General features: G+C 41.8%; 1 long non-coding RNA gene across 1 annotated transcript; it reads left to right on the top strand.

Moving 5' to 3' along the window:
• The first annotated feature begins 59 nt into the window (after window positions 1-59).
• Window positions 60-19,189, top strand: LOC134761350 (uncharacterized). Its single transcript, XR_010139873.1, has 3 exons — window positions 60-175; window positions 14,144-14,196; window positions 19,126-19,189. It is a non-coding gene; the product is annotated as an uncharacterized LOC134761350 (long non-coding RNA).
• The last annotated feature ends 3,034 nt before the right edge of the window (window positions 19,190-22,223 follow it).

The raw sequence follows: 22,223 nt of genomic DNA, 5'->3' as shown, positions 1-22,223 counted from the left end.
CCTCCAATCCAGTGAGGGCCTGAATAGAATAAAAGGCTGAGTAAGAAAGGATGCTCTCTCTCTCTGCCTGTCTTTGGGCCAGGACATTGGTTGTTTCCTGCCCTTGACCTCAGGCTCAGGCTGGATGTATACCATCAGCTCTCCCGGATTTGGACTTCTCAGCCTCCATAACTGTGTGAGTCAATTCCTTATAATAAACAAATTTCTCTCTCTATCTCTATTTTTCTACATCTCTGTATCCATACATCCTACTGATTCTGTCTCTCTGGAGAGCCCTGATTAATCCTGACCAATTGACATAAGCAAACAGAGAGATTATCAATCAAACCATATCAGTATCTTCTCACCCTACGTTCAGGCTCTTCCCTTATCCAGATGGCACCTAGATATTTCTTTGGGGAACATACTTCTCCCTGCCTAGGGAATTTGTAGTAGTCAAGTGCTTTGAGTAGTGTTGTGTTAGTCAATTTTGCATTGCTGAAAAAGAATACCTGAGATTGGGTAATTTATAAAGGAAAGAGGTGTATTTGGCTCATAGTTCTACAGGCTGTACAGGCATGGCACCAGCAGCTGCTCAGCTTCTGGTGTGGCCTTAGGATGTTTTACTTGTGGCAGAAGGCTGATGGGGAGCAGGTGTGTCACATAGCAAGAAAGGGAACAAGAGAGAGAGGAGGAGGTACCAGTTTCCTTAAACAACCAGCTCTCATGTGAACTAATAGAGTGAAAACTCATTCATTACCTCAGGGCAGGCACCAAGCCATTCATGAGGGATCCACCCCTGTGACCCAAACACCTCCCACCACACTCCACCCGCAACACTAGGGATCACATTTCAACATGAGACTTGGAGAGAACAATTATCCAAACCATATCAAGTGTGGGCTATGCCTCCAGCCATAAGCATAGGCTTTGATTGTTGGAAGTCGATCAATATTTTCTGGAGGCTTCATAGTGGTCCCTAGTAATGTCATCTCTTCTAACTAGATTCTGAACAATCAGTTGAGAGATAAACCAGAGTAATATGAAGGTCCCAAACAGAACTTTTATTGCCATAGAGGCCAGCTGGAGCACATGTTTCAAATCTGTTAAACAAGTGGACTCAACTCCGAATAATGCAGACCTAGGCACCCAGTCATAGGCCATGATGGACTTTGATAGGTCCTGCTACATGAATTAACAGAAGAGAACTCCTCTTCTCTGAGGGAAGTTCCCCAAATGGAATGGCAGTTCTGCCTTTCCAAAAGAAAACTGTGTAGCACATTCTCAGTTAAGTTTTACAAAATTATCAATCAGTTGAGTTGATACATCTTGCCAGAGCCAGAGAGACTAGAGTTACACTAATTGAGACAACATTAGGCATGAGAAAGAAGCATTCTTCATAAAATAAGCTATTTCATCCTTCTTGCCACAGTGACTGGTTCAGAGATAAGTAGTAACTCAGGTCCAAGCCCATAGAAATTCCCTATCCTGGCTGGGCACAGTGACTCATACCTGTAATCCTAGCACTTTGGGAGGCCAAGGCAGGAGAAACACTTGAGCCCAGGAGTTCAAGACGAGCCTGGGCAACATAGTGAGACAATCTCAACCAAAAATGTTAAAATTATCTGGACATGGTGGTACCTGCCTGTAGTCCCAGCTACTCAGGAGGCTGAGGAGGAAGGATCACTTGAGCCAGGGAGGCCAAGGCTACAGTGAGCTGTGATTGCACCACTGTACTCTAGCCTGGGTGATAGAGTGAGACCCTGTCAAGAGAAAGAAAGAAAGTGGGGGGGGGCGGAGGGAGGGAGGGAAAAGAAAAGAGAGAGAGAGAGAGAAGGGGGAAGGAAGGGAGGGAGGGAGGGAGAGAGCTGGGCACGGTGGCTCACACCTGTAATCCCAGCACTTTGGGAGGCCAAGGTGGGCAGATCACCTGAGGTCAGGAGTTCGAGACCAGCCTGACCAACAGGGAGAAACCCCGTTTCTACTAAAAGTACAAAATTAGCCAGGTGTGGTGGTGCATGCCTGTAATCCCAGCTTTTTGGGAGGCTGAGGCAGGAGAATCACCTGAACCTGGGAGGTGGAGGTTGTGGTGAGCCGAGATCACGCCATTGCACTCCAGCCTGGGCAACAAGAGTGAAACTCCATCAAGAAGAAAGAAAGAAAGAGAGGGAGAGAGAGGGAGAGAGAGAGAGGGAAGGAAGGGAGGGAGGGAGGGAGAAAGGAATTCCCTAGCCTCAGAGATTGGTCCAGATTGCCCCAATCAGAATGAAGTGCAAGTGTTTGATACTAGAAAGGGGCCTTTGGAGGGAAGACTTCTTGTTGTTAAACACTTTGCTTTCATGAGGTAAGTTAGCCTGAGGAGGAAGCTGACTTGTGGAGGAGAGCAGAGCTGTGAAAAAAAGGGAAATACTGAGTTGGAGTCCTGATCAAAAACATGCCTGACATGTTCCTTGGGTTTTTTTTAGTTACATGAACCAATAAATGTTCTTTACCATTTAAGCCAGTTTAAATTAGGTTTTCTTTTACTGTAACCAAAATTATTCTAAAAGATACACTTATACCTCATCTGTTTTAAAACTAGACTCAAATATCATCACCTCTAAGAATGTTTCCATAATCGATCCTATGTACCTTTATACTACACTTGCCTGCGGCTGAGAGTTCTGGGTTACCTAGTGTATACTGTAATTTTTTTGTACTATTATCACTTATTATTAGTGTTTTCATGGTATATATTTTCTCTTTTTTCTTTCAGTCTGTGTCCTTAGAGTTTCTTGTGAACAGCATATAGTTGAGTCTTGTTTTTGTTAAAATTTAGTTTGACAATTTCCACTGTGATGTTATTCCATTTACATTAAATTAGCTATAGATATGATTGGTTTAATGGTCCCTATATGTTCTTTGTTATTCCTTTCTTGCTTGTTTACAAATTAAGTTAAGAAGAATGAGAAGGAGAGGAGGAGGAGGAGGAAGAGGAAGAGGAAGAAGAAGAAGAAGGCGGTGGCAGCTGGGCATGGTGGCTCATGCCTGTAATCCCAGCACTTTGGGAGGCTGAGGTTGAAGGATTGTTTGAGGCCAAGAGTTCGCGACCAGCCTGGTCAATACAGCAAGACCCTGTCTCTATTAAAAAAAAAAAAAAGTTGGCTGGGCGCAGTGGCTCACACCTGTAATCCCAGCGCTTTGGGAGGCCGAGGCGGGCAGATCACGAGGTCAGGAGATTGAGACCATCCTGGCTAACACAGTGAAACCCTGTCTGTACTAAAAATTACAAAAAAAAAATATTAGCCAGGTGTGGTGGCGGGTGCCTGTAGTCCCAGCTACTCAGGAGGCTGAGGCAAGAGAATGGCATGAACCCAGCTGGTGGAGCTTGCAGTGAGCCAAGATCACTCCACTGCATTCCAGCTTGGGCAACAGTGTGAGACTCTATCTCAAAAAAAAAAAAAAAAAGTTAAAAAATAAAAATTAAGATTCATTCACTATTCTGAATATATCAGTATTATATATTATATGTTATATAAGGATTATTCAGTATTCATATATATATGTGTGTATATATATATATTAGAGATGGGGTTTCACTTTGTTACCCAGGCTAGTCTCAAACCCCTGGTTTCAAGTGATCTGCCTACCTCAGCCTCCCAAAGTGCTGGAAGTATAGGCATGAGCCACTGTGCCCAGCCAGTATTCTATTTTATCTTACCTATTGTTTTTCTAGTAATATCTCTTGGTATTTTTTTAGTGGTTACTAAAGATTACAGTATGTGTTCTTAACTTTTCCTTATTTTATCATTTCATAAACAATGTAAGAAACTTACTACAGTATAATTTTATTACCCTTCTGCCATTGTGCAAATGTCATGTATTTTTTCATTATCGATTATTTTGCTATTCTAGTTGCTTTAAATGGTCAATAGTCTTCTAAAGAAAGTTTCTAAAGAGTACTTTATGTTTTTTCACATCTTTGCCCATTCTGGTGGCTTTCACAGATTCCTGGAGAAAAACTTCGTTGAGTGTTACTCATAATGCTGGTCTTCAAGTGACAATTTTTTTCTGTTTCTGTTTTTATTTAGCTTTCATTTTTAAAGGGTGCTTTTAAAGATATAGATTTCTAGGTTGACAGGTTTTTGTTTTTTTTTTTTCCAGATGTCATTCCATCATTTTCTGGCTTCCGTTTTTTTTCTCTTAAGAAGTTAACCAACATTCTTATTTTTCTATTCATAAGCATAATAGATCCTTTCCCCTACCCTGGCTTCTTTTAAAATATCCCTAGGTATAGTTTTTTTTTTTTAATCTAGCTTAATGTTCATTGTGATTATTGGATATATGGGTTCATATCTTTCATCAATTTTATAAAATTCTTGGCCACTACTTTTTAAAATATTTATTTTGCCCCAGTTTCTCCTCTGTTCCTGGATTCCAATTACCTGTATGCTAGATCTATGGTTTGAATGTGTCCTCCAGAGTTCATGTATTGAAAACTTAGTCCTTGGCTGGGCACAGTGGCTAATGCCTGTAATCCCAGCACTTTAGGAGGCCAAGGTGGATGGATCACAAGGTCAGAAGTTTGAGACTAGACTGGCCAACATAGTGAAACCCTGTCTCTACTAAAAATACAAAAATTAGCTAGGTATGGTGGCATATGCCTGTAGTCCCAACTACTCAGGAGGATGAGGCAGGAGAATCGCTTGGACCTGGGAGGCGGAGGTTGCAGTGAGCTGAGACTGTGTCATTGCACTCCATCCTCAGGGACAGAGTGAGACTCTGTCTCAAAAAGAAAATAGAAAACTTAATCCCCAATGCAACAATGTTGAGAGGTAGAATATTTAAGAGGTGATTAAGTCACAAGGGCTCTGCCCTTGTGAATGGACTAATATGATCATGGGAGTGGGTTTATTATAGTGAGAGTTAGTTTGTGAGGAAATCAATTTTAGCTCTCTCACTCTGTCATTCTCATGCATACACCTGCTCTCTTGCCCTTTCACCTTCTGTTCATGAAATAACGCAGCAAGAAGGCCCTCAACTCATGCAGGCCTTTCAACCTTGGACTTTCCAGACTTCAGAAGTGTAAGAAATGAATCTCTGTTAGTTATACATTACGCAGTCATGGGTACTCTGTTATAGCAGCATAAAACAGACTAAAAGACAACTCAGTTGCCTAATACTGACTTTTAGGTCTCTGATTCTTTGTTCCCCGTTTTTGTTTTCCTCATTCTTTTATTCTCTTTTCAATTTGAGTAATTTTTACTGACCTATCTTGCAGTTCACTTATTCTTTTTTCTGCTATATTGATTTGTTATTAAACTTATACAATCAATACTTCATTTTAGATATTGTTATTTTTTAGTTCATTTTCTTATTTTAGCTGAGATTCTCTTATCTCTTGTTTTATTCATCTTTTTATCTAAATTCTTTAACGTATTTGTAATAGTTATTTGAAAATTTTTGTCTGCTAATTCTAACACTAGGGTTACCTGTGAGTCTGCTTTTATTGAGTTTTTTTTCTTTTCATTATGGGTCATATTTTCCCCCCTTTTTTATGTATTTTGCATTTCTTGTTTTAGACTTCCGTGTGTGTATGAGTATTTATAAATAATATTTACCACCACCACCCCTGCTCCCCACTGCACCAAGATGATTCCCTTTCCTCTATCAGGAAGCTAGGTTTGGTTGGGGGTAATCTCTTCAGTCTAATCAGAACTTGGGGTTGTCACTTTTGTTGATTTCAGTTCAATCCACTATGGTATTGGATGTCTTAAGCATGATCCAGTTTCTTTTCTGTGATAGGGCTTTGAAATTTTAGCATCACGAGATCCCTATGCTTTCCAGCCCAGTCATCAGTTTCTTGTTTCATGAGAGTCAAGCAGGTAATTTTAACAAGTAAAGTCAGCCAGGTGGGGACTATTGTGATCTGGAGGGCAGGGGGAACCACAAATCAACTCTATTCTATTGACACCATTCAAGAATTTGAGTCCTGGTTGTCAGATTTTCCTTTTCTTTTCTAAAAGAATCCTGAAATTCAGATCGTTATGTGAATTTCCCAATATTTCCTGTTGGATAATCATTTAAAAATCTTTCAAAGCACAGCTCAAGCCTGAGAAAATATATCTTTTTCCTTAATTTAGTCCATGGACCACTAGTTCTCAATCTCCAGTGTCATCCAGCTGCTTCATGTTAGGTAATAAGGCCCAAAAAGTACTTAACCTAACTCAGTTCAGAAAAGACAGCTTCCTACAAAAAATTAGCCAGGCGTGGTGGTGCGCACCTGTAATCCTGGCTACTTGGGAGGCTGAGGCATGAGAATCACTTGAACCTCGGAGGCAGTGGTTGCAGTGAGTCGAGATCGCGCCACTGCATTCCAGGATCCTGTGCGACAGAGCAAAACTCTGTATCAAAATAAATAAATAAGTAAATTAATTAAATTAAAAATAAATAAATGAAAAGAAGACTTCCTGAAGCTAAGAAAAATCAGTTCTTAAAAGTTAATACAATTTTAAATTTGATTGCCAGTTTATTATAAGACGTTTTAATCAGATATTTTGCCAAAGTTAGAAAGGGCTAGGATCATGCCTGTAATCCGAACACTTTGGCAGCCCGAGGCGGGTGGATCACTTGAGGTCAGGAGTTTGAAACCAGCCTGGCCAACATGGTAAAACCCCGTCTCTACTAAAAATACAAAAAAATTATCCGGGCGTGGTGGTGGGCACCTGTAATCCCAGCTACTTGGGAGGCTGAGGCAGGAGAATCGCTTGAACCTGGGAGACAGAGGTTGCAGTGAGCTGAGATTGTGCCACTTCACTCCAGCCTGGTTGACAGAGTGAGACACCATCTCAAAAAAAGAAAAAAAAAAGAAAAGAAAATATAAAAACAGTTCATCCAGTAGAATGAGATATGGTGGATTAATTTTAGAGGACAGTTATGTCTAAGTGTAGATTTTCCAACTGCAAAGACAGATGTATTAGTATTATCTCCAGATAATTAAGGAACTAGACAAAACAACTCAAACATACAAGTTCTAATGTTTTTATCACACAAACGTATACGAATTTTGCCCTGTATTCTTGGAGAAACACAACTATTTTCTCCCTACAACTTGCTTCTGTAGCAATAGGATCTGCCAGAGAATACAGCTATGAGTATGTTTTCCAGGAAAAACTTGTTGTATTTTTAAGTTGACAATTTTTTCATCTTTTTATATGAAAGTCTTATTTGCTATTTATAGAGGCCTATTTGTTTTAGCTGCCTACCTGGTTGGAGTGACAAAGAACCAGCTTTTCTTGCTGAAAACTGAACCAAATCATTTTAATACTCCTGCTTCCCTAGACAAACTTTTTCTAAATCAACATAATCATGGGTGCTGGGTGTTTTATTTTGTAATTAAAGCCTAAAATCATCCCTTGTCTTATATTCCTCTTCACATCTGTACATATACTCATCCTTTCCTACCTCCCTCATGCACAGAACCACAAATTTACAACTGACTGAAATGAGTATCTTTTATGATGTATTTATTTTTCTCTCCAAGCTCTGCAAGAAAAACCGGCTAGAAGCCAGTGACCATTAATAACTCCTTTCTTGCCAAGTAGCTACTGGTATTTGTTCAAAACATATTCATAGCTTGCCACTCTAACAACTTGGAAAGTAGTTTAAAATCACTACCATCCTTTTCCATCTCACAGCAATTTTGCCTTTCAATGCTTCACTGGACATCTCAGGTATAATCAACAGGTCTCAGATTTTCCTCTTAACTTGTAGGGTAGAACTTTGATTGGTAGGGATGTCAAATCTTGGAAGGTTTGACTAAACCCCACTTCCTTCTCCTTCCCCTCAATGTGGGCATCCCTAAGATTCTGTCTTTTTCTTGCTCCTAATTTTCTTCCTCAGAGCTCTCACCTCTCCCATGGGATCAATGATTCCTTTCATAAAGATGGTTGGTAGAACTATCATCTTATTATGTTTGTGTTCTTATATGTAACATTGTGTATTTTATGTATAACATAAAATGTACTATTTTAGCCATTTTAAGCATACATTTCAGTGACATTATTGTGCAACCATCACCACCATCACCCATCTCCAGAACTTTTATCTTCCCAAACTGAAACTCCATCCCATTAAACAGTAACTCCCCATTCCTTCCTTCTCCAAGCCCCTGGCAACCACCATTCCACTTTTTGTCTCTATGATTTTTTTTTTTTTTTTTCAGATAAGGTCTCACTCTGTCACTCAGGCTGGAGGGCAGTGGCGTGATCTCAGTTCACTGCAACTTCTGCCTCCCGGATTCAAGTGATTCTCCTGCCTCAGCCTCCCAAGTAGTTGGGATTACAGGTGGGCACCACCACATCTGGCTAACTTTTGTATTTTTATTTTATTTATTTATTTATTTATTTTTGAGATGGTGTCTCACTCTGTTGCCCAAGCTGGAGTGCAGTGGCATGATCTCGGCTCACTGCAACTTCCACCTCCTGAGTTCAAGCGATTCTCCTGCCTCAGCCTCCAGAGTAGCTGGGATTACAGGCGCCTGCCACCATGCCCTGCTAATTTTTGTATTTTTAGTAGAGATGGGGTTTCATCATGTTGGCCAGGCTGATCTTGAATTCCTGACCTCAAGTGATCCGCACGCCTCAGCCTCCTAAAATGTAGTGATTACAGGCGTGAGCCACTGTGCCTGGCCAAAGTATCTTTTCTAACATCTCGTATAAAGACTTCTCTTCTAAGCCCCATCTCCACATTTCCAGCTGTAGCGGATACTTTTCTTAGTTGTGCTATGGCTGATCAATCCTTCTGTATGAAACCCCTACTCCTCAGTAACTCAGGCTTAAGAAATATAAGGTAGCTTTTACTTTTCATCTCTTTTATTGTCATTATTCCAACTTAGACTCTTAATATTTTTACCTCTACCTCCAATTCATACTGTTCTATCTTGCTAAACTAAACTTCTTAAAATATCTTCTGTCACTTTCCTTTCCAATACCCTCTAGCTTATTAAATAATTTCTAAAATTCTTAGCTAAATGTCAGAGGCCTTCTTGATCTATTCCTTACTCTTAGTTTGGAATACTATAACAAAATATCTTAGACTGGGTAAATTATAAATAAGAGAAATGTATTTTTCCACAGTTCTGAAGGCTGGGAAGTCCCCGATCAAGGCATTAGCAGATTTGAGTTTGGTAAAGGCTTACCCTCTGGTTCATAGATGACATCTCTTGCTGTGTCCTCACACGGTGGAAGGGGCAAACTCTGTGTCCTCACATGGCAGAAGGGCAAAAGTGGGGACAAATGCTGTGCCATCACATGGCAGAAGAGATGGAAAGGCCAGGAAGCTCTCTAATGGACTTGTAAAAGGCCATTATTAATTCCATTGTTTGAGAGTTAATCACTTTCCCAAATGCCCCACCTCTTAATACCACCACAATGAGGATTAATTTTTTTTTTTTTCAGCGTGGAGTTTCACTCTTGTTGCCCAGGCTGGAGTACAATGACACGATCTCAGTTCACTGCAACCCCTGCCTCCCGTTTCAAGCCATTCTCCTACCTCAGCCTCCCGAGTAGCTGGGATTACAGGTGCGCGCCACCACGGCTGGCTAATTTTTGTATTTTCAGTAGAGACAGGGGTCTCACCATGTTGGACAAGCTGGTCATGAACTCCTGACCTCAAATGATCCACCTCCCTCAGCCTTGGAAAGTGTTGGGATTACAGGCATGAGCCACAGCACCCAGCCGGAGATTACATTTTGACATGAATTTTGGAGGGATGCAAATATTCAAACCACAGCACTAGCCAACATTTTTAGTTTCCACATTAGTTGATTAATCTCAACAGAGTCAACCATCCACTCCACTCCATCTGTATCTACTAAACTCATTAAATGCCTTGTGTTTTCCTGCCTGAATATCTTGGCCGTGCCATTTTCTATATCTGGACAGCCTTTCTCTCTCTCTTCACTATCTCCTCCTATACATCTTCCTGTGGATTGCAGCACACACTGATGTCTCTCTTTTCTCTCTTTAGTAATTATTGTAAATCTCTCTTTTACTTCTTAGCAAATAACTGTCTCGGAATTATTTTTCCACTTTCCTATGTCTTAGTTTCCAGCTAGATTGTACATTCCTGGAGTCAGGGACTATGTCATTTACTTATTCATTCCATAGTGACTGAGTACCTCTGGAATGTTTTTGGCCCTGTGCTGGGGTTACAAATTGGTTTGTAGTGTGCTCACTGCTTTTAAGTTGCTTACATGGGGATGTAGACACAAAGGCAAATTATTACAATTCAATATGATAATGGCTTTAGTGGAGCCACAGACGGAAAAAGAATAGCTAACCTTACCTAGGGGAAATGAAAAGGGCTTATAGTTGACATTTCCACATTGACCAATGACCCACTAAAGAATCACATAAATTCCTTGTAGGTGATAACTCATGATTTTCACAATTGATTTTTCTGTCACTCTAGAGAAATCATTAGTCTTTTCATGAATTTGTCTGCAGTATTCACATGTGTAGATGTTTTTAAACTACCGATTGTTAGGAAAAATTGTCAGGACCTAATGAATTAGAATGTTTTTTCGCAATTCAAATTTACAGTGGGTACATATGGACCCCTACCTTGAAGACGGTGTTCCAGGAGTCAGGAAAGTGCTGCAGTACATGGTCTACTTCCCAAAGCCTGGATGATTGGTGAAGAATAGATGTCTGGAGAATAAAGTGATAGTATTCAAGTCCAGGCACAGTGGCTCATGCCTGTAATCCTAGCACTTTGGGTGATTCTCTTGAGCCCAGGTGTTCAAGACCAGCCTGGACAACATGGTGAAAGTTCATCTCTACAAAAAATACACACACACACACAAAATAGCCAGGCATGGTGGCATGTGCCTGTGATCCTAGCTACTTGGGAGGTTAAGGTGGGAGGATTGCTTGAGGCCAGGAGTTGGAGGCTGCAGTGAGCTATCATTGTTCCACTGCACTCCAGCCTGAGTGACTTTAAAAAGAGATCCTGTCTCAAAAAAATAAATACATAAAATAAAAATATAATAAAAAGAGGATACTATTCAGGTAACACCCAGCACTCAAAAGAAAAGATGGTAAAACTTTTAAAGATTATGTTATTTTTGATGGGGGGACGTGTCTTGGTGCATTCCTGGTGCTATAATAAAATGCCACAGACTGAGTAATTATAAATATTAGAAATTTATTTCTCCTAGTTTTGGAGACTGGGGAGTCCAAGTTCAAGGCTCAGACACATTTGGTGTCTGGTGGGGAACCACTGTCTGTTTCCAAGATGGCACCTTGTTGCTATATCCTCCAGAGAGGATGAACGCTATGTTCTTACCTGGTGGAAAGGATTGTAGGATAAAAGAGACTAAGATGCTGTCTTCAACCTTTTTTATAAGAACACTAATCTCATTCCTAAGGATGGAGTGCTTATGACTTAATTGCTTCCCAAAAGGCCCCCACCTCTTACTGTTATCACATTGGGTATTAGGTTCCAACATGAATTTTGGAGAAAACACACTTTCAAATCATAGCCAAGTGGGAATCTTATATGTAGATATTTTCATTTCTCTTCCCTTCTCATAAGGTCCATATCTCAAAGGCTGCTGATTTCATCTGTTAAAGAAGGAAAACCCTTTTCTGCCTCTGAAGACTTTTGCCTAGAGTTCAGTTAATTAGGAAAGGGGAAAAACTAGTCTTGAGAATCTGCCCCAATGGGATGACATCCCAGCTCTTTAATGTTGCATCTATGATATTCCTCACGTGTACATCCAGTTAAATGAGACCATTTATTGCTTTATTCAACAGTTATTTGTTGAAGGTCTATTGACTGCCAGAGGCTCAGAGTAAATCACTGTTAGTCCATTTGTGCTGCTATAACAAAATATCCAAAACTGGGTAATTTATAAACAAGAGAAATTTATTTCTTACAGTTCTAGAGGCTGAGAAGTCCAAGATTAAGGTGCTGGCAGGGTCAGTGCCTGGCGAGGGCTGCTCTCTGCTTTCGGATGGTGCCTTGTTGCCCTATCTTCCAGAGGGGATGAATACCATGTCTGCACATGGTGGAAGGACAAAAAAAGGGGCTCTGGAACTCACTTGAGCTTTTTTTTATAAGGAGATTTATCCTATTCATAGAGCCCTCATGACCTAATCACCTCCCCAAAGCCCCACCTTTTTTTTTTTTTTTGAGACAGGGTCTCACTCTGTCAACCAGGCTGGAATGCAGTGGCATGATCATGGCTCACCGCAGTCTCAAACCCAAATGATCCTCTTACGTCAATTTCCTGAGTAGCTGGAACTACAGATGTGCACCATTATACCTGGCTAATTAAAAAAAATTTTTTTGTAGAGATGGGGGTCTCACTATGTTGCCCAGGCTGGTCTTGAACTCCTGGGCTCAAGCAAACCTTCCACCTTGGCCTCCCAAAAAATGTGGGAATTACTGGCATGTGCCACCAAGCCTGGCCCAAGCCCCACCTGTTGATGTCATCACCTTAGGGGTTAAGTTCCAAGATGAATTTTGGAGGGACACATACATTCAAACCATAGCAATCACAGGAATGGTGTTTACCTTTTTGGAGCTGACGCAGATAAAATAGAGTCACAAACAAGAATTAATTAGAAACAGTGATAGGTTTTATCAAGGAAGCACAAACATCAGCAACAGAGAAAAATTAGGTAGGACTCTCCGTGTTTGCTCAGAGAAGTGTATTCCAAGGAGGTGACATTAAAGTTGGCAGAAAGATGAGGAAGAGCCAGGCAGCCTTAGAGTAGAGGGAGTGTCCCAGGAAAGAGAGAACTGTGTGTATGAGAGGGTCCCAGGATGGGGGGACAGGGAGAGAGGAGGGCTGGAGAGCACTAACCCCATCTAACTGGCAGGGATATGACATGGGAGTTAAAGAGTACAGACTCAGGAACCAGACTGACTGGGTTCAAGTCTCCACTCTGCCTCTGCTAACGCTGTGATTTCATGTAAGCTTCAAGTTCCATTCCTCAGTTTTCTCATCTATAAAATGGAGGTTAAACATAATACTTGTCTCATAGGGTTTCAGGAGGAGCCATAATCCCACATTTTTACATGAACTCTCCCAATTTTTAAATTTTGGTCACTTATTTGGAAAGATTAAAAAAAAAAAAACTGAGTAAATTGGCCAGGCCCAGTGGCTCACGCCTGTAATCTGAGCACTTTGGGAGGCAGAGGCGGGTGGGTCCCTTGAGTTCAAGAGTTCAAGATTAGCCTGGGTGGCCAGGCGTGGTGGCTCACGCCTGTAATCCCAGCACTTTGGGAGGCCAAGGCAGGCAGATCATGAGGTCAGGACCTGCCTGGCCAGCATGATGAAACCCCATCTCTACTAAAGATACAAAAAATTAGCTGGGCTTGGTGGTGCACACCGGTAATCTCAGCTACTCGGGAGGCTGAGGCAGGAGAATCAGTTGAACCTGGGGTGACAGGGCAAGACTCCGTCTCCAAAAAAAAAAAAAATTAGCCTGGGCGACATGGCGAAACCCCGTCTCTACAAAAAATACGGAAATTAGCCAGGTGTGGTGGCATGTGCCTGTGGCTGCAGCTACTTGGGAGGATGAGGTGGGAGGATTGCTTGAGCCGGAAAGGTTGAGGCTGCAGTAAGCTATGATGGCGCCACTGCACTCAAACCTGGGTGACAGAGTGAGACCCTGCCTTGAAAAAAAACAAAAACGAAAACAAAAAAACCCAAACTGAGTATTTAACTCCATTTGTGAACTCCTTATGACTTGGGGGGGTCACTAGTTTACAGTCTTTTATTTGGTGCCTCATATGGCCCATAGTTTGGATTTTTTCCCTCAAGTTGTATGGGAATTCATTGAGGTGACATAATCTGACCTATGTTTTAAAGATGATGTGACTGCAGACCAGAAAATGGATTAGAGAGGGCAACGGGGAAGCAGTAAGACTGTTAAGACTTGGATGCAATTTCTAGAATGACCCTAGAATGCTTTAATGACTCAGCTCAGCTGTTTAGTTACTTCCTTTTCCATTTGCTCCCACCCCCAAACTCCCATTAGTCCAGAGTCATTCTGAGACTTTCTTAAGGCTTCATCCATTTACATTTGGAAGCCTCTGCCCATATTATCTATGTATTTGTTCATTCATCCATTCATTCAAGACACTTATTTAGTATTTTTCTCTGTGGCAGGTACTGTTCACTGTTCTAAGCACTTGACATTTACTTCTCACAGTCTTCTAGAGGTAGGTACTATTATTATCCTTTTTTTTTTTTTTTTTTCCGAGACAGAGTCTTGCTCTGTCACTCAGGCTGGAGTGCAGTGGCACAATATCAGCTCATTGCAACCACCACCTCCCAGGTTTGATTCTCCTGCCTCAGCCTCCCAAGTAGTGGGGACTACAGGCGTGTGCCACCATTCCAGGCTAATTTTTGTATTTTTAGTAGAGACGGGGTTTCACTGTGTTGGCCAGGCTGGTCTTGAACTCCTGACCTCGTGATTCGCCCGCCTCAGCCTCCCAAAGTGCTGGGGTTACAGGCATGAACCACCGCGCCGGGCCTATTATCCCATTTTACAGGTGTCTTGTCCCAGCCAACACTGCTAGAATGAGGAAGAGCTTTTAACTGGGCAGTCAGACTCCAGAGTCTGATTAGAGTTTGCCTTTCATGGTGATCTTTTGCTGCCATGGCATCCTGCATTAAATAAAAGTACACATAAGCCTGTTAGGGAGAAATGGTGGGGATTGCTATGACTTTGCCTTTGAAAATATTTATTCCTGAATCTTACTAAATTTATGGCAGACCTTGAGTTTCTCAGCAATCACCAGGCATAATACAAAAATCTTGCAATTCAAAAAATCTAACCTACAACTGATTTTCAAATGTGGTGAAATGTTTATGAACACTAATTAACAGTGGGCTGTGTGAAGTGGCTCATGCCTGTAATCTCAACACTTTGGGAGGCCGAGGCAAGAGAGTTGCTTGAGTTCAGGAGTTCAAGGCCAGCCCGGACAACATAGCAAGACTTTGTTCTCTACAAAAAAAATTTAAAAATTAGCCAGGTGTGGTAGCACACACCTGTAGTTCTAGCTACTAGGTAGGCTGAGGTGGGAAGATTGCTTGAACTCGGGAGGTGGAGGCTGCCAAGCTGTGATTGTACCACTGCATTCCATCCTGGGTGACAGAGTGAGACCCTGTCTCTTAAAAAAATAAAAATAGGTCGGGCTCGGTGGTTCATGCCTGTAATCTCAGCACTCTGGGAGGCTGAGACAGGTGGATAACAAGTCAGGAGTTCGAGACGAGCCTGGCCAGTATGGTGAAACCCCGTCTCTACCAAAAATACAAAAATTAGCCGGGTGTGGTGGCAGGCGTCTGTAGTCCCAGCTACTCGGGGGTCTGAGGCAGGAGAATTGCTTGAACCCAGGAGGCAGAGGTTGCGGTGAGCCAAGGTCACACCACTGCACTCCAGCCTGGGCAACAGAGCGAGACTCTGTCTCTAAATAAATAAATATAAATTAATAGTGGGTGGGTGTGGTGGCTCACACCTGTAATCCCAGCACTTTGAGGGGTCAAGGCGGGCAAATCACCTGAGGTCAGGAGTTTGAGACCAGCTTGGCCAACATGTAGAAACCCTGTCTCTACTGAAAATACAAAAATTAGGCAGGCGAGGTGGTGGGCACTTGTAATCTCAGCTACTCGGGAGGCTGAGGAAGGAGAGTTGCTTGAACCAGGGAGACAGAGGTTGCAGTGAGCTGAGATTGTGCCACTGCACTCCAGCTTGGGTGACAGAGCGAGACTCTGTCTCAAAAAATTAAAAATAAAATAAATTAATAAGTGAGTGACAGTGACATAATGCAATGTGTTTTAGACATTTAATTAACCATTTATTAATTTTGATTTTGCCAATTAAAATTTGTTTCCATGTCTTAAATTACTTCCATGAACCCTGGAACCCCTAAGTATCTAAAGTCCTGACCTCAGTGGCCTGAGGGATGGGCTGGCCTCACAGTGCTCCCAGTCTCTATCGTCCACCTCTGATCCTTTCCTGTCTGTATCTGGGATCCTGGCCCTTACTGGTTCAGGCCCTGCTGACTGAAACCCTGCTGTAAATCCCTGCCCAGAATTGAGCTCCTGCTGCTTTGCTTTTCTCTTGCCAGTCCTGCCATAGGGCACTGGAGTTTTGCCCTGCAGATCAGGGGATTGAGTTCCAGATCCCCTGGCCTCACCTGCCCTCTGTGTACTGTCTGCTGCTGGATTCCCTCTCATTTAACCTACCTGGATTGGAAGTCACAGGAGCTGACCATTTCTGAACAAAGCCCTGAGAGCCAAATCTGTTGTGTTTCTTGGACATTGTGCCAGCCCAGTCAGTACCTCATTAGGCAGCTCTGTCGTGTCAGCCTCCATTCCACCCTGGAACTCAGGGCGGGTGATGAATCCACTTTGTTGGTTTTTCTGCCTTTTCTCCCACTGTCTCTGATGGACCTTCTGGGTACTGAGTAGAACTTCCTTTACATTTGCTTATGTGATTATTTGGATTATTTATGTCTTCCTTGTTACTCATAAGTTCTGCAAAGGTGGGGCTCAACACTGATTTTGCACAGCATTGTATCCCAGAATCTAACAGTGCCAGGCACTTAGATGGTGCTCCGCATATTTTTATTGGATAGATTAATGACACTGAGATGCATTTTCTATTTACCCTTCCTGTTCTGTTCCCTTTTTTTCTCTTCCCTTTTTCATTTTTTCCTAGTTCCTCTACTCTCTTGGCTTCTTCAAATTCTTAATCTTTTTATCTGATAAGAGATGGTTCTCCTTTCCCTGTTCATGTATTTTGAATCAAAGGGCTGCTATTTCCCATTTCCATCTTCATTTTCAAATGTGTGGTCATACAGTGCTGTTCCAAATATATATATCTGGAAGACCAAGTTAAAGGCTCAGACAGATTTGGTGTCTTGTAGGAACCCTGTCTCTGTTTTCCAAGATGTTGCTTGGAAACAGCAGCCTTGTTGCTACATCCTCCAGAGGGAATGAACACTATGTTCTCATGCGGTGGAAGTGATGGTAGACAAAAGAGACTAGGGTGCTCTCTTCAACCTTTTTATTTTTGACAGAGTCTTCCTCAGTTGCCCAGGCTGAAATCTGAAGGCGTGATCTTGGCTCACTGCAACCTCTGCCTCCTGGGTTCAAGAGATTCTCCTGCCTCAGCCTCCCAAGTAGCTGGGATTACCGGCGCCTGCCACCACACCAGGCTAATTTTTGTATTTTTAGTAGAGACAGGGTTTCACCATGTTGGCCAAGCTGGTCTCGTACTCCTGACCTCAAGTGATCTGCCTGCCTCCACCTCCCAAAGTGCTGGGATTACAGGCGTGAGCCACCGTGCCCAGCCACCTTTTTTTTTTTTTTTTTTTTTTTTTTTTTTTTAATAAGAACAATAATCCCATTCATAAGGATGGATATGGCCAGGTGCAGTGGTGCATACCTATAGTCCCAGCTACTCAGAAGGCTGAGGCAGAAGGATCGTTCGAGCCCAGTAGTTGGAGACCCAGCCTGGGTAACAAAGCAAGAACCTGTCTCAAAACAACACCACCACAAAAAACAAGTGGCAGCTTCAGCAAATGGAATTATAAGGTGGATGTATAGTACTCTCAAACACCATAACACTGAAAAAAAAAAATCAAAGGAAAAAGAGAACAAAACTCTGCACTGGAAAAAAGGCAGTAGGTAGTATTTTTCAAATGTCTTGACATTCTAGAAGTCTCTCAACAGTTAAATATGATTTTCTTTGGAAACTGCCTGTGAAATATTTTCATATTTAAGATTTGTTTTGGTTATTAAGCTTATGTAACATGCCAAGGCAGAAATTAAGTTACAAAATTCTTGTCACAGTTGGATATGACAACAACCCATTAAGTCTAGACCTTAAAATGAAACTATTTCATACAGTAATTTTTTTTTTTGAGGCAGGATCTTGCTCTGTCATCCAGTCTGGAGTGCAGCATGCAATGCCAGCTTACTGCAACCTCTGCCTCCTGGGCTTAAGCCATCCTCTCACCTCAGCCTCCCGAGTAGCTGGGACTACAAGCGCATGCCACCACACCCAGCTAATTTTCTTTTTTTTTTGATGTTTTGTTGAGACAGGGTCTCACTATATTGCTCGGGCTGTTCTCTAACTCCTGGGCTCAAATGATCCTCCTGCCTTGGCCTCTCAAAGTGTTGCAATTACACGCGTGAGCCACCACAACCCACCCATAATAAATATTTCTAATTTCTACGATGCTTGTCATCTGCAGCCCTCCAATGACCAGCAAACACAAATAGTCTTATTTTCCTGTGGGTGAATACATTTCATAACACCTGGTAGCCAAGCTTACTCTCAGCCCCATGAGACAGGAAGGGAAGTATGTACTTAGATCAAGACACTTTGTATCTTGCAAGAAAAGAAATGGATGCTAAAAGGTCAAGTGACCTGACAACATTTCCTAGAGAAATGCATGAGGTATGGGGAACTCTGAGTAGAGCCCAGATTTTTCTTCTGGGAATCATCAGCTCTGAGGAATTAAGGGAAAGGTGAAATCATGGTTTGTCCTATGTTGAAAAGTTTAGTAATCTTTCAACTCACATATCATACTGGACTATTCCCTACTTTTTTTTATTTTTTTATTTCTTAGTTATTTATTTATTTATTTATTTTGAGACAGAGTTTTGCTCTTGTTGCCCAGGCTGGAGTGCAATGGCATGATCTTGGCTCACCACAACTTCTGCCTCCCAGGTTCAAGCAATTCACCTGCCTCAGCCTCCAGAGTAGCTGGTATTACAGGCATGCGCCACCACGCCTGGCTAATGTTTTGTATTTTTAGTAGAGACAGCGTTTCTCCATGTTGGTCAGGCTGGTTTCGAGCTCCCAACCTCAGGTGATCCGCCCACCTCGGCCTCCCAAAGTGCTGAAATTACAGGTGTGAGCCACCACACCTGACTTTTCTTTTTTTCTTTTCTTTCCTTTTTTTTTTTTTTTTGAAAGAGTCTCCTTTTGTCACCCAGGCAAGAGTATAGTGGTGTGATCTCTGCTCATTGCAACCTCCGCCTCCTGGGCTCAAGAGATTCTCCTGCCTCAGCCTCCCGAGTAGCTGGGGCTACAAGCATGCACCACCACGTGGGCTAATTTTTTGTGTTTTTAGTGGAGACAGGGTTTCACCATGTTGGCCAGACTGATCTCGAACTCCTGACCTCAGATGATCCGCCCCTCTCAGCCTCCCAAAGTGCTGGGATTACAGGTATGAGCCATGGTGCCCAGCCAGTTCCCTACTCTTTTATATCATTAGGATATAAACCAACAGACTGGTTGATTTGCACATTTGGAACAGCTTTTCTGGTACTTAGTGTCTGTCAAAATATGGAGAAAACAATGTAACAGAATCAGTGGTCAGCTGAGTTCACTTGAGTCCTGGCCCTGCCAACAAATTAGCTATGTGCCCTTGGGCATATCTCACTGTCAGACCTCAGAAGAGGAAGGAAGAGAGGGAGAGAGAGAGAGTGATTGAGAGAGAGAGAGAGGAAAGGAAGGAAGGAAAGAGGGAGGGAGGGAGGGAGGGAAGGGCGGGTGAAAAAAGAGAAGAAGAGAGGGAAAGAAAGAGAGAGTGATGAAGGGAGAAAGGGAGTAAAGGAAGGAGGGAAGGAGGAAGAAAAGAAAAGGAGGGATGGAAAAAAGATGGAACAAAATGATTATGAAGTTCTATTTCAGTTGTAATAGTCAAAACCATGATTCTTTTTTATTTCCTTTTCCTTTTTCTTCTTTACAACACAAGAGCAACTTCACAAGAAAAAACGCGAAGTCACAATTGATAGATACACATGGCTTTCTCCCATCTGGTTTTGGCAGGACATCCAATGATTCCTTTGTTCTAAAAAATTATTTAAAATCATAGATGATAAAAACAAATGGAAAAACATTCCATGCTCATGGATTGCAAGAATTAATATTATTTGAATGGCCATACTGCCCAAAGCAATCTACAGATTCAACACTATTCGTATCAAACTACCAATGTCATTTTTCACAGAATTAGAAAAAAACTATCCTAGAATTCTTTTTTTTTTTTTTTTTTTTTTTGAGACGGAGTCTCGCTCAGTGCAATGGTGTGATCTCGGCTCACTGCAACCTCTGCCTCCCAGGCTCAAGCAATTTTTCTGCCTCAGCCTCCCAAGTAGCTAGGATTATAGGAACCCACCAACATGCCCAGCTAATTTTTGTATTTTTAGTAGAGACGGGGTTTCACCATGTTGGCCAGGCTGGTCTCGAACTCCTGACCTCAGGTGATCCACCCACTTTGGCCTCTGAGGCTGAGGCACGCTTACAGGTGTGAGCCACTGTGCCCGGCCCTAAAATTCATATGGAACCAGAAAAAAGAAAAGAAAAAAACAAAAGCTTGAATAGCTATAGCAATCCTAAGCAAAAAGAACAAAGCCAGAGACATCACATTATACAACTTCAAATTATACTATAAGGTTAAAAAGAACCAACACAGCATGATACTGGTATAAAAACAGACACAGAGACCAATGGAACAGAATGAAAACCCCAGAAATAAAGCTGCACACCTACAACCATCTGATCTTCAATAAAGTTGACAAAAACAACAATGGGGAGAGGATTCTCTATTTAATATAATAAAAGGTGCTGGAATTACTGGCTAGCCATATGCAGAAGAATGAAACTGGATCCCTCCCTTTCACCATATACAAAAATTAACTCAAGATGGATTAAAAATTTAAGTGTAATACCTCAAACGATAAAAATCCCGGAAGAAAACCTAGGAAATACCATTCTGGACATTGGCCTTAGCAGAGAATTTTTGACTAAGTCCTCAAAAGCAATTGCAATAAAAAAAAATTGACAAGTGGAACCTAACTAAACTAAAAAGGTTTTGCACAGCAAAGAAACTATCAACAGACTAAACAGATAACCCACAGAATGGGAGAAAATTTTTGCAAACTATGCATTTGACAAAAGTCTAATATCCAGAATCTGTGAGGAACTTAACAAGCAAAAAACAACCTCATTAAAAAATGAGCAAAGAACACGAACAGACGCTTCTCAGAAGAAGACATGCAAGTGACCAACAAACATATGAAAAAATGCTCAAAACTACTAATCTTCAGAGAAATGCAAATCAAAACCACAATGAGATACCACCTTATACCAGTTACAGTGGTTACTATTAAAGAGACAAAAAATAACAGATGCTGGCTGGTTGCAACGGCTCACGCCTGTAATCCTAGCACTTTGGGAGGCTGAGGCAGGCAGATCATCTGAAGTCAGGAGTTCGAGACCAGCCTGACCAACATGGAGAAACCCCGTAAACACTAAAAATACAAAAATAGCCGGGCGTGGTGGTACATGCCTGTAATCCCAGCTACTAGGGAGGCTGAAGCAGGAGAATCGCTTGAACCAGGGAGGCAGAGGTTGTGGTGAGCCGAGATCATGCCATTGCACTCCAGCCTGGGCAACAAGAGCGAAACTCGGTCTCAAAAAATATAAAATAACACATGCTGGAGAGGCTGTGGAGAAAAGGGAATGCTTATATACTGAAGGTGGGAATGTAAATTGGTTCAGCCTCTATGGAAAGCAGTTTGGAGATTTCTCAAAGAACTAAAAATAGAACTACCATTCCATCCAGCAATCTCATTACTGGGTATATACCCAAAAGAGAATAAATTGTTCTACCAAAAAGACACAGGCACTTGTATGTTCATTACAGCACTATTCACAATAGCAAATATATGGAATCAACCTAGATACCCATCAGCAGTGAACTGGACAAAGAAAATGTGATACATATACAGCATGGAATACAATACAGCCATAAAAAAGAATGAAATCATGTCCTTTGTAGCAATATGGATGCAGATGGAGGCCATGATCCTAAGGAAGTTAACACAGGAGCAGAAAACCAAATACTGCACGTTTTCACTTTAAATGGAAGCTAAACATTGGGTAGATATGGACAGAAAGATGGGAACAGTAGACACTGACAACTGCTAGAAGAAGGAGAGACGGAGAGAGGCAAGGCCTGGAAAATGACCTATAGGGCACTATGCTCACTACTGGGTGATAGGACTATCTGTACCCCAAACCTCAGTGTCATGCAATATGTCAAGTAAGAAACCTACACATGTATCTCCTGAAAATAAAATAAAAGTTGAAAATAAAATAAAAGTTGCTTTGCATTGTGTTTCCTCACAAGAAAGAAGCAGCTAACCAGTCTGGGTCATCAGA

Source organism: Pongo abelii, chromosome 3 (assembly GCF_028885655.2).
Source record: "Pongo abelii isolate AG06213 chromosome 3, NHGRI_mPonAbe1-v2.0_pri, whole genome shotgun sequence".
NCBI lineage: Eukaryota > Metazoa > Chordata > Mammalia > Primates > Hominidae > Pongo > Pongo abelii.
The sequence above is the reverse complement of the archived record's forward strand: the minus strand, read 5'-3'. Positions and strand labels throughout refer to the sequence as shown.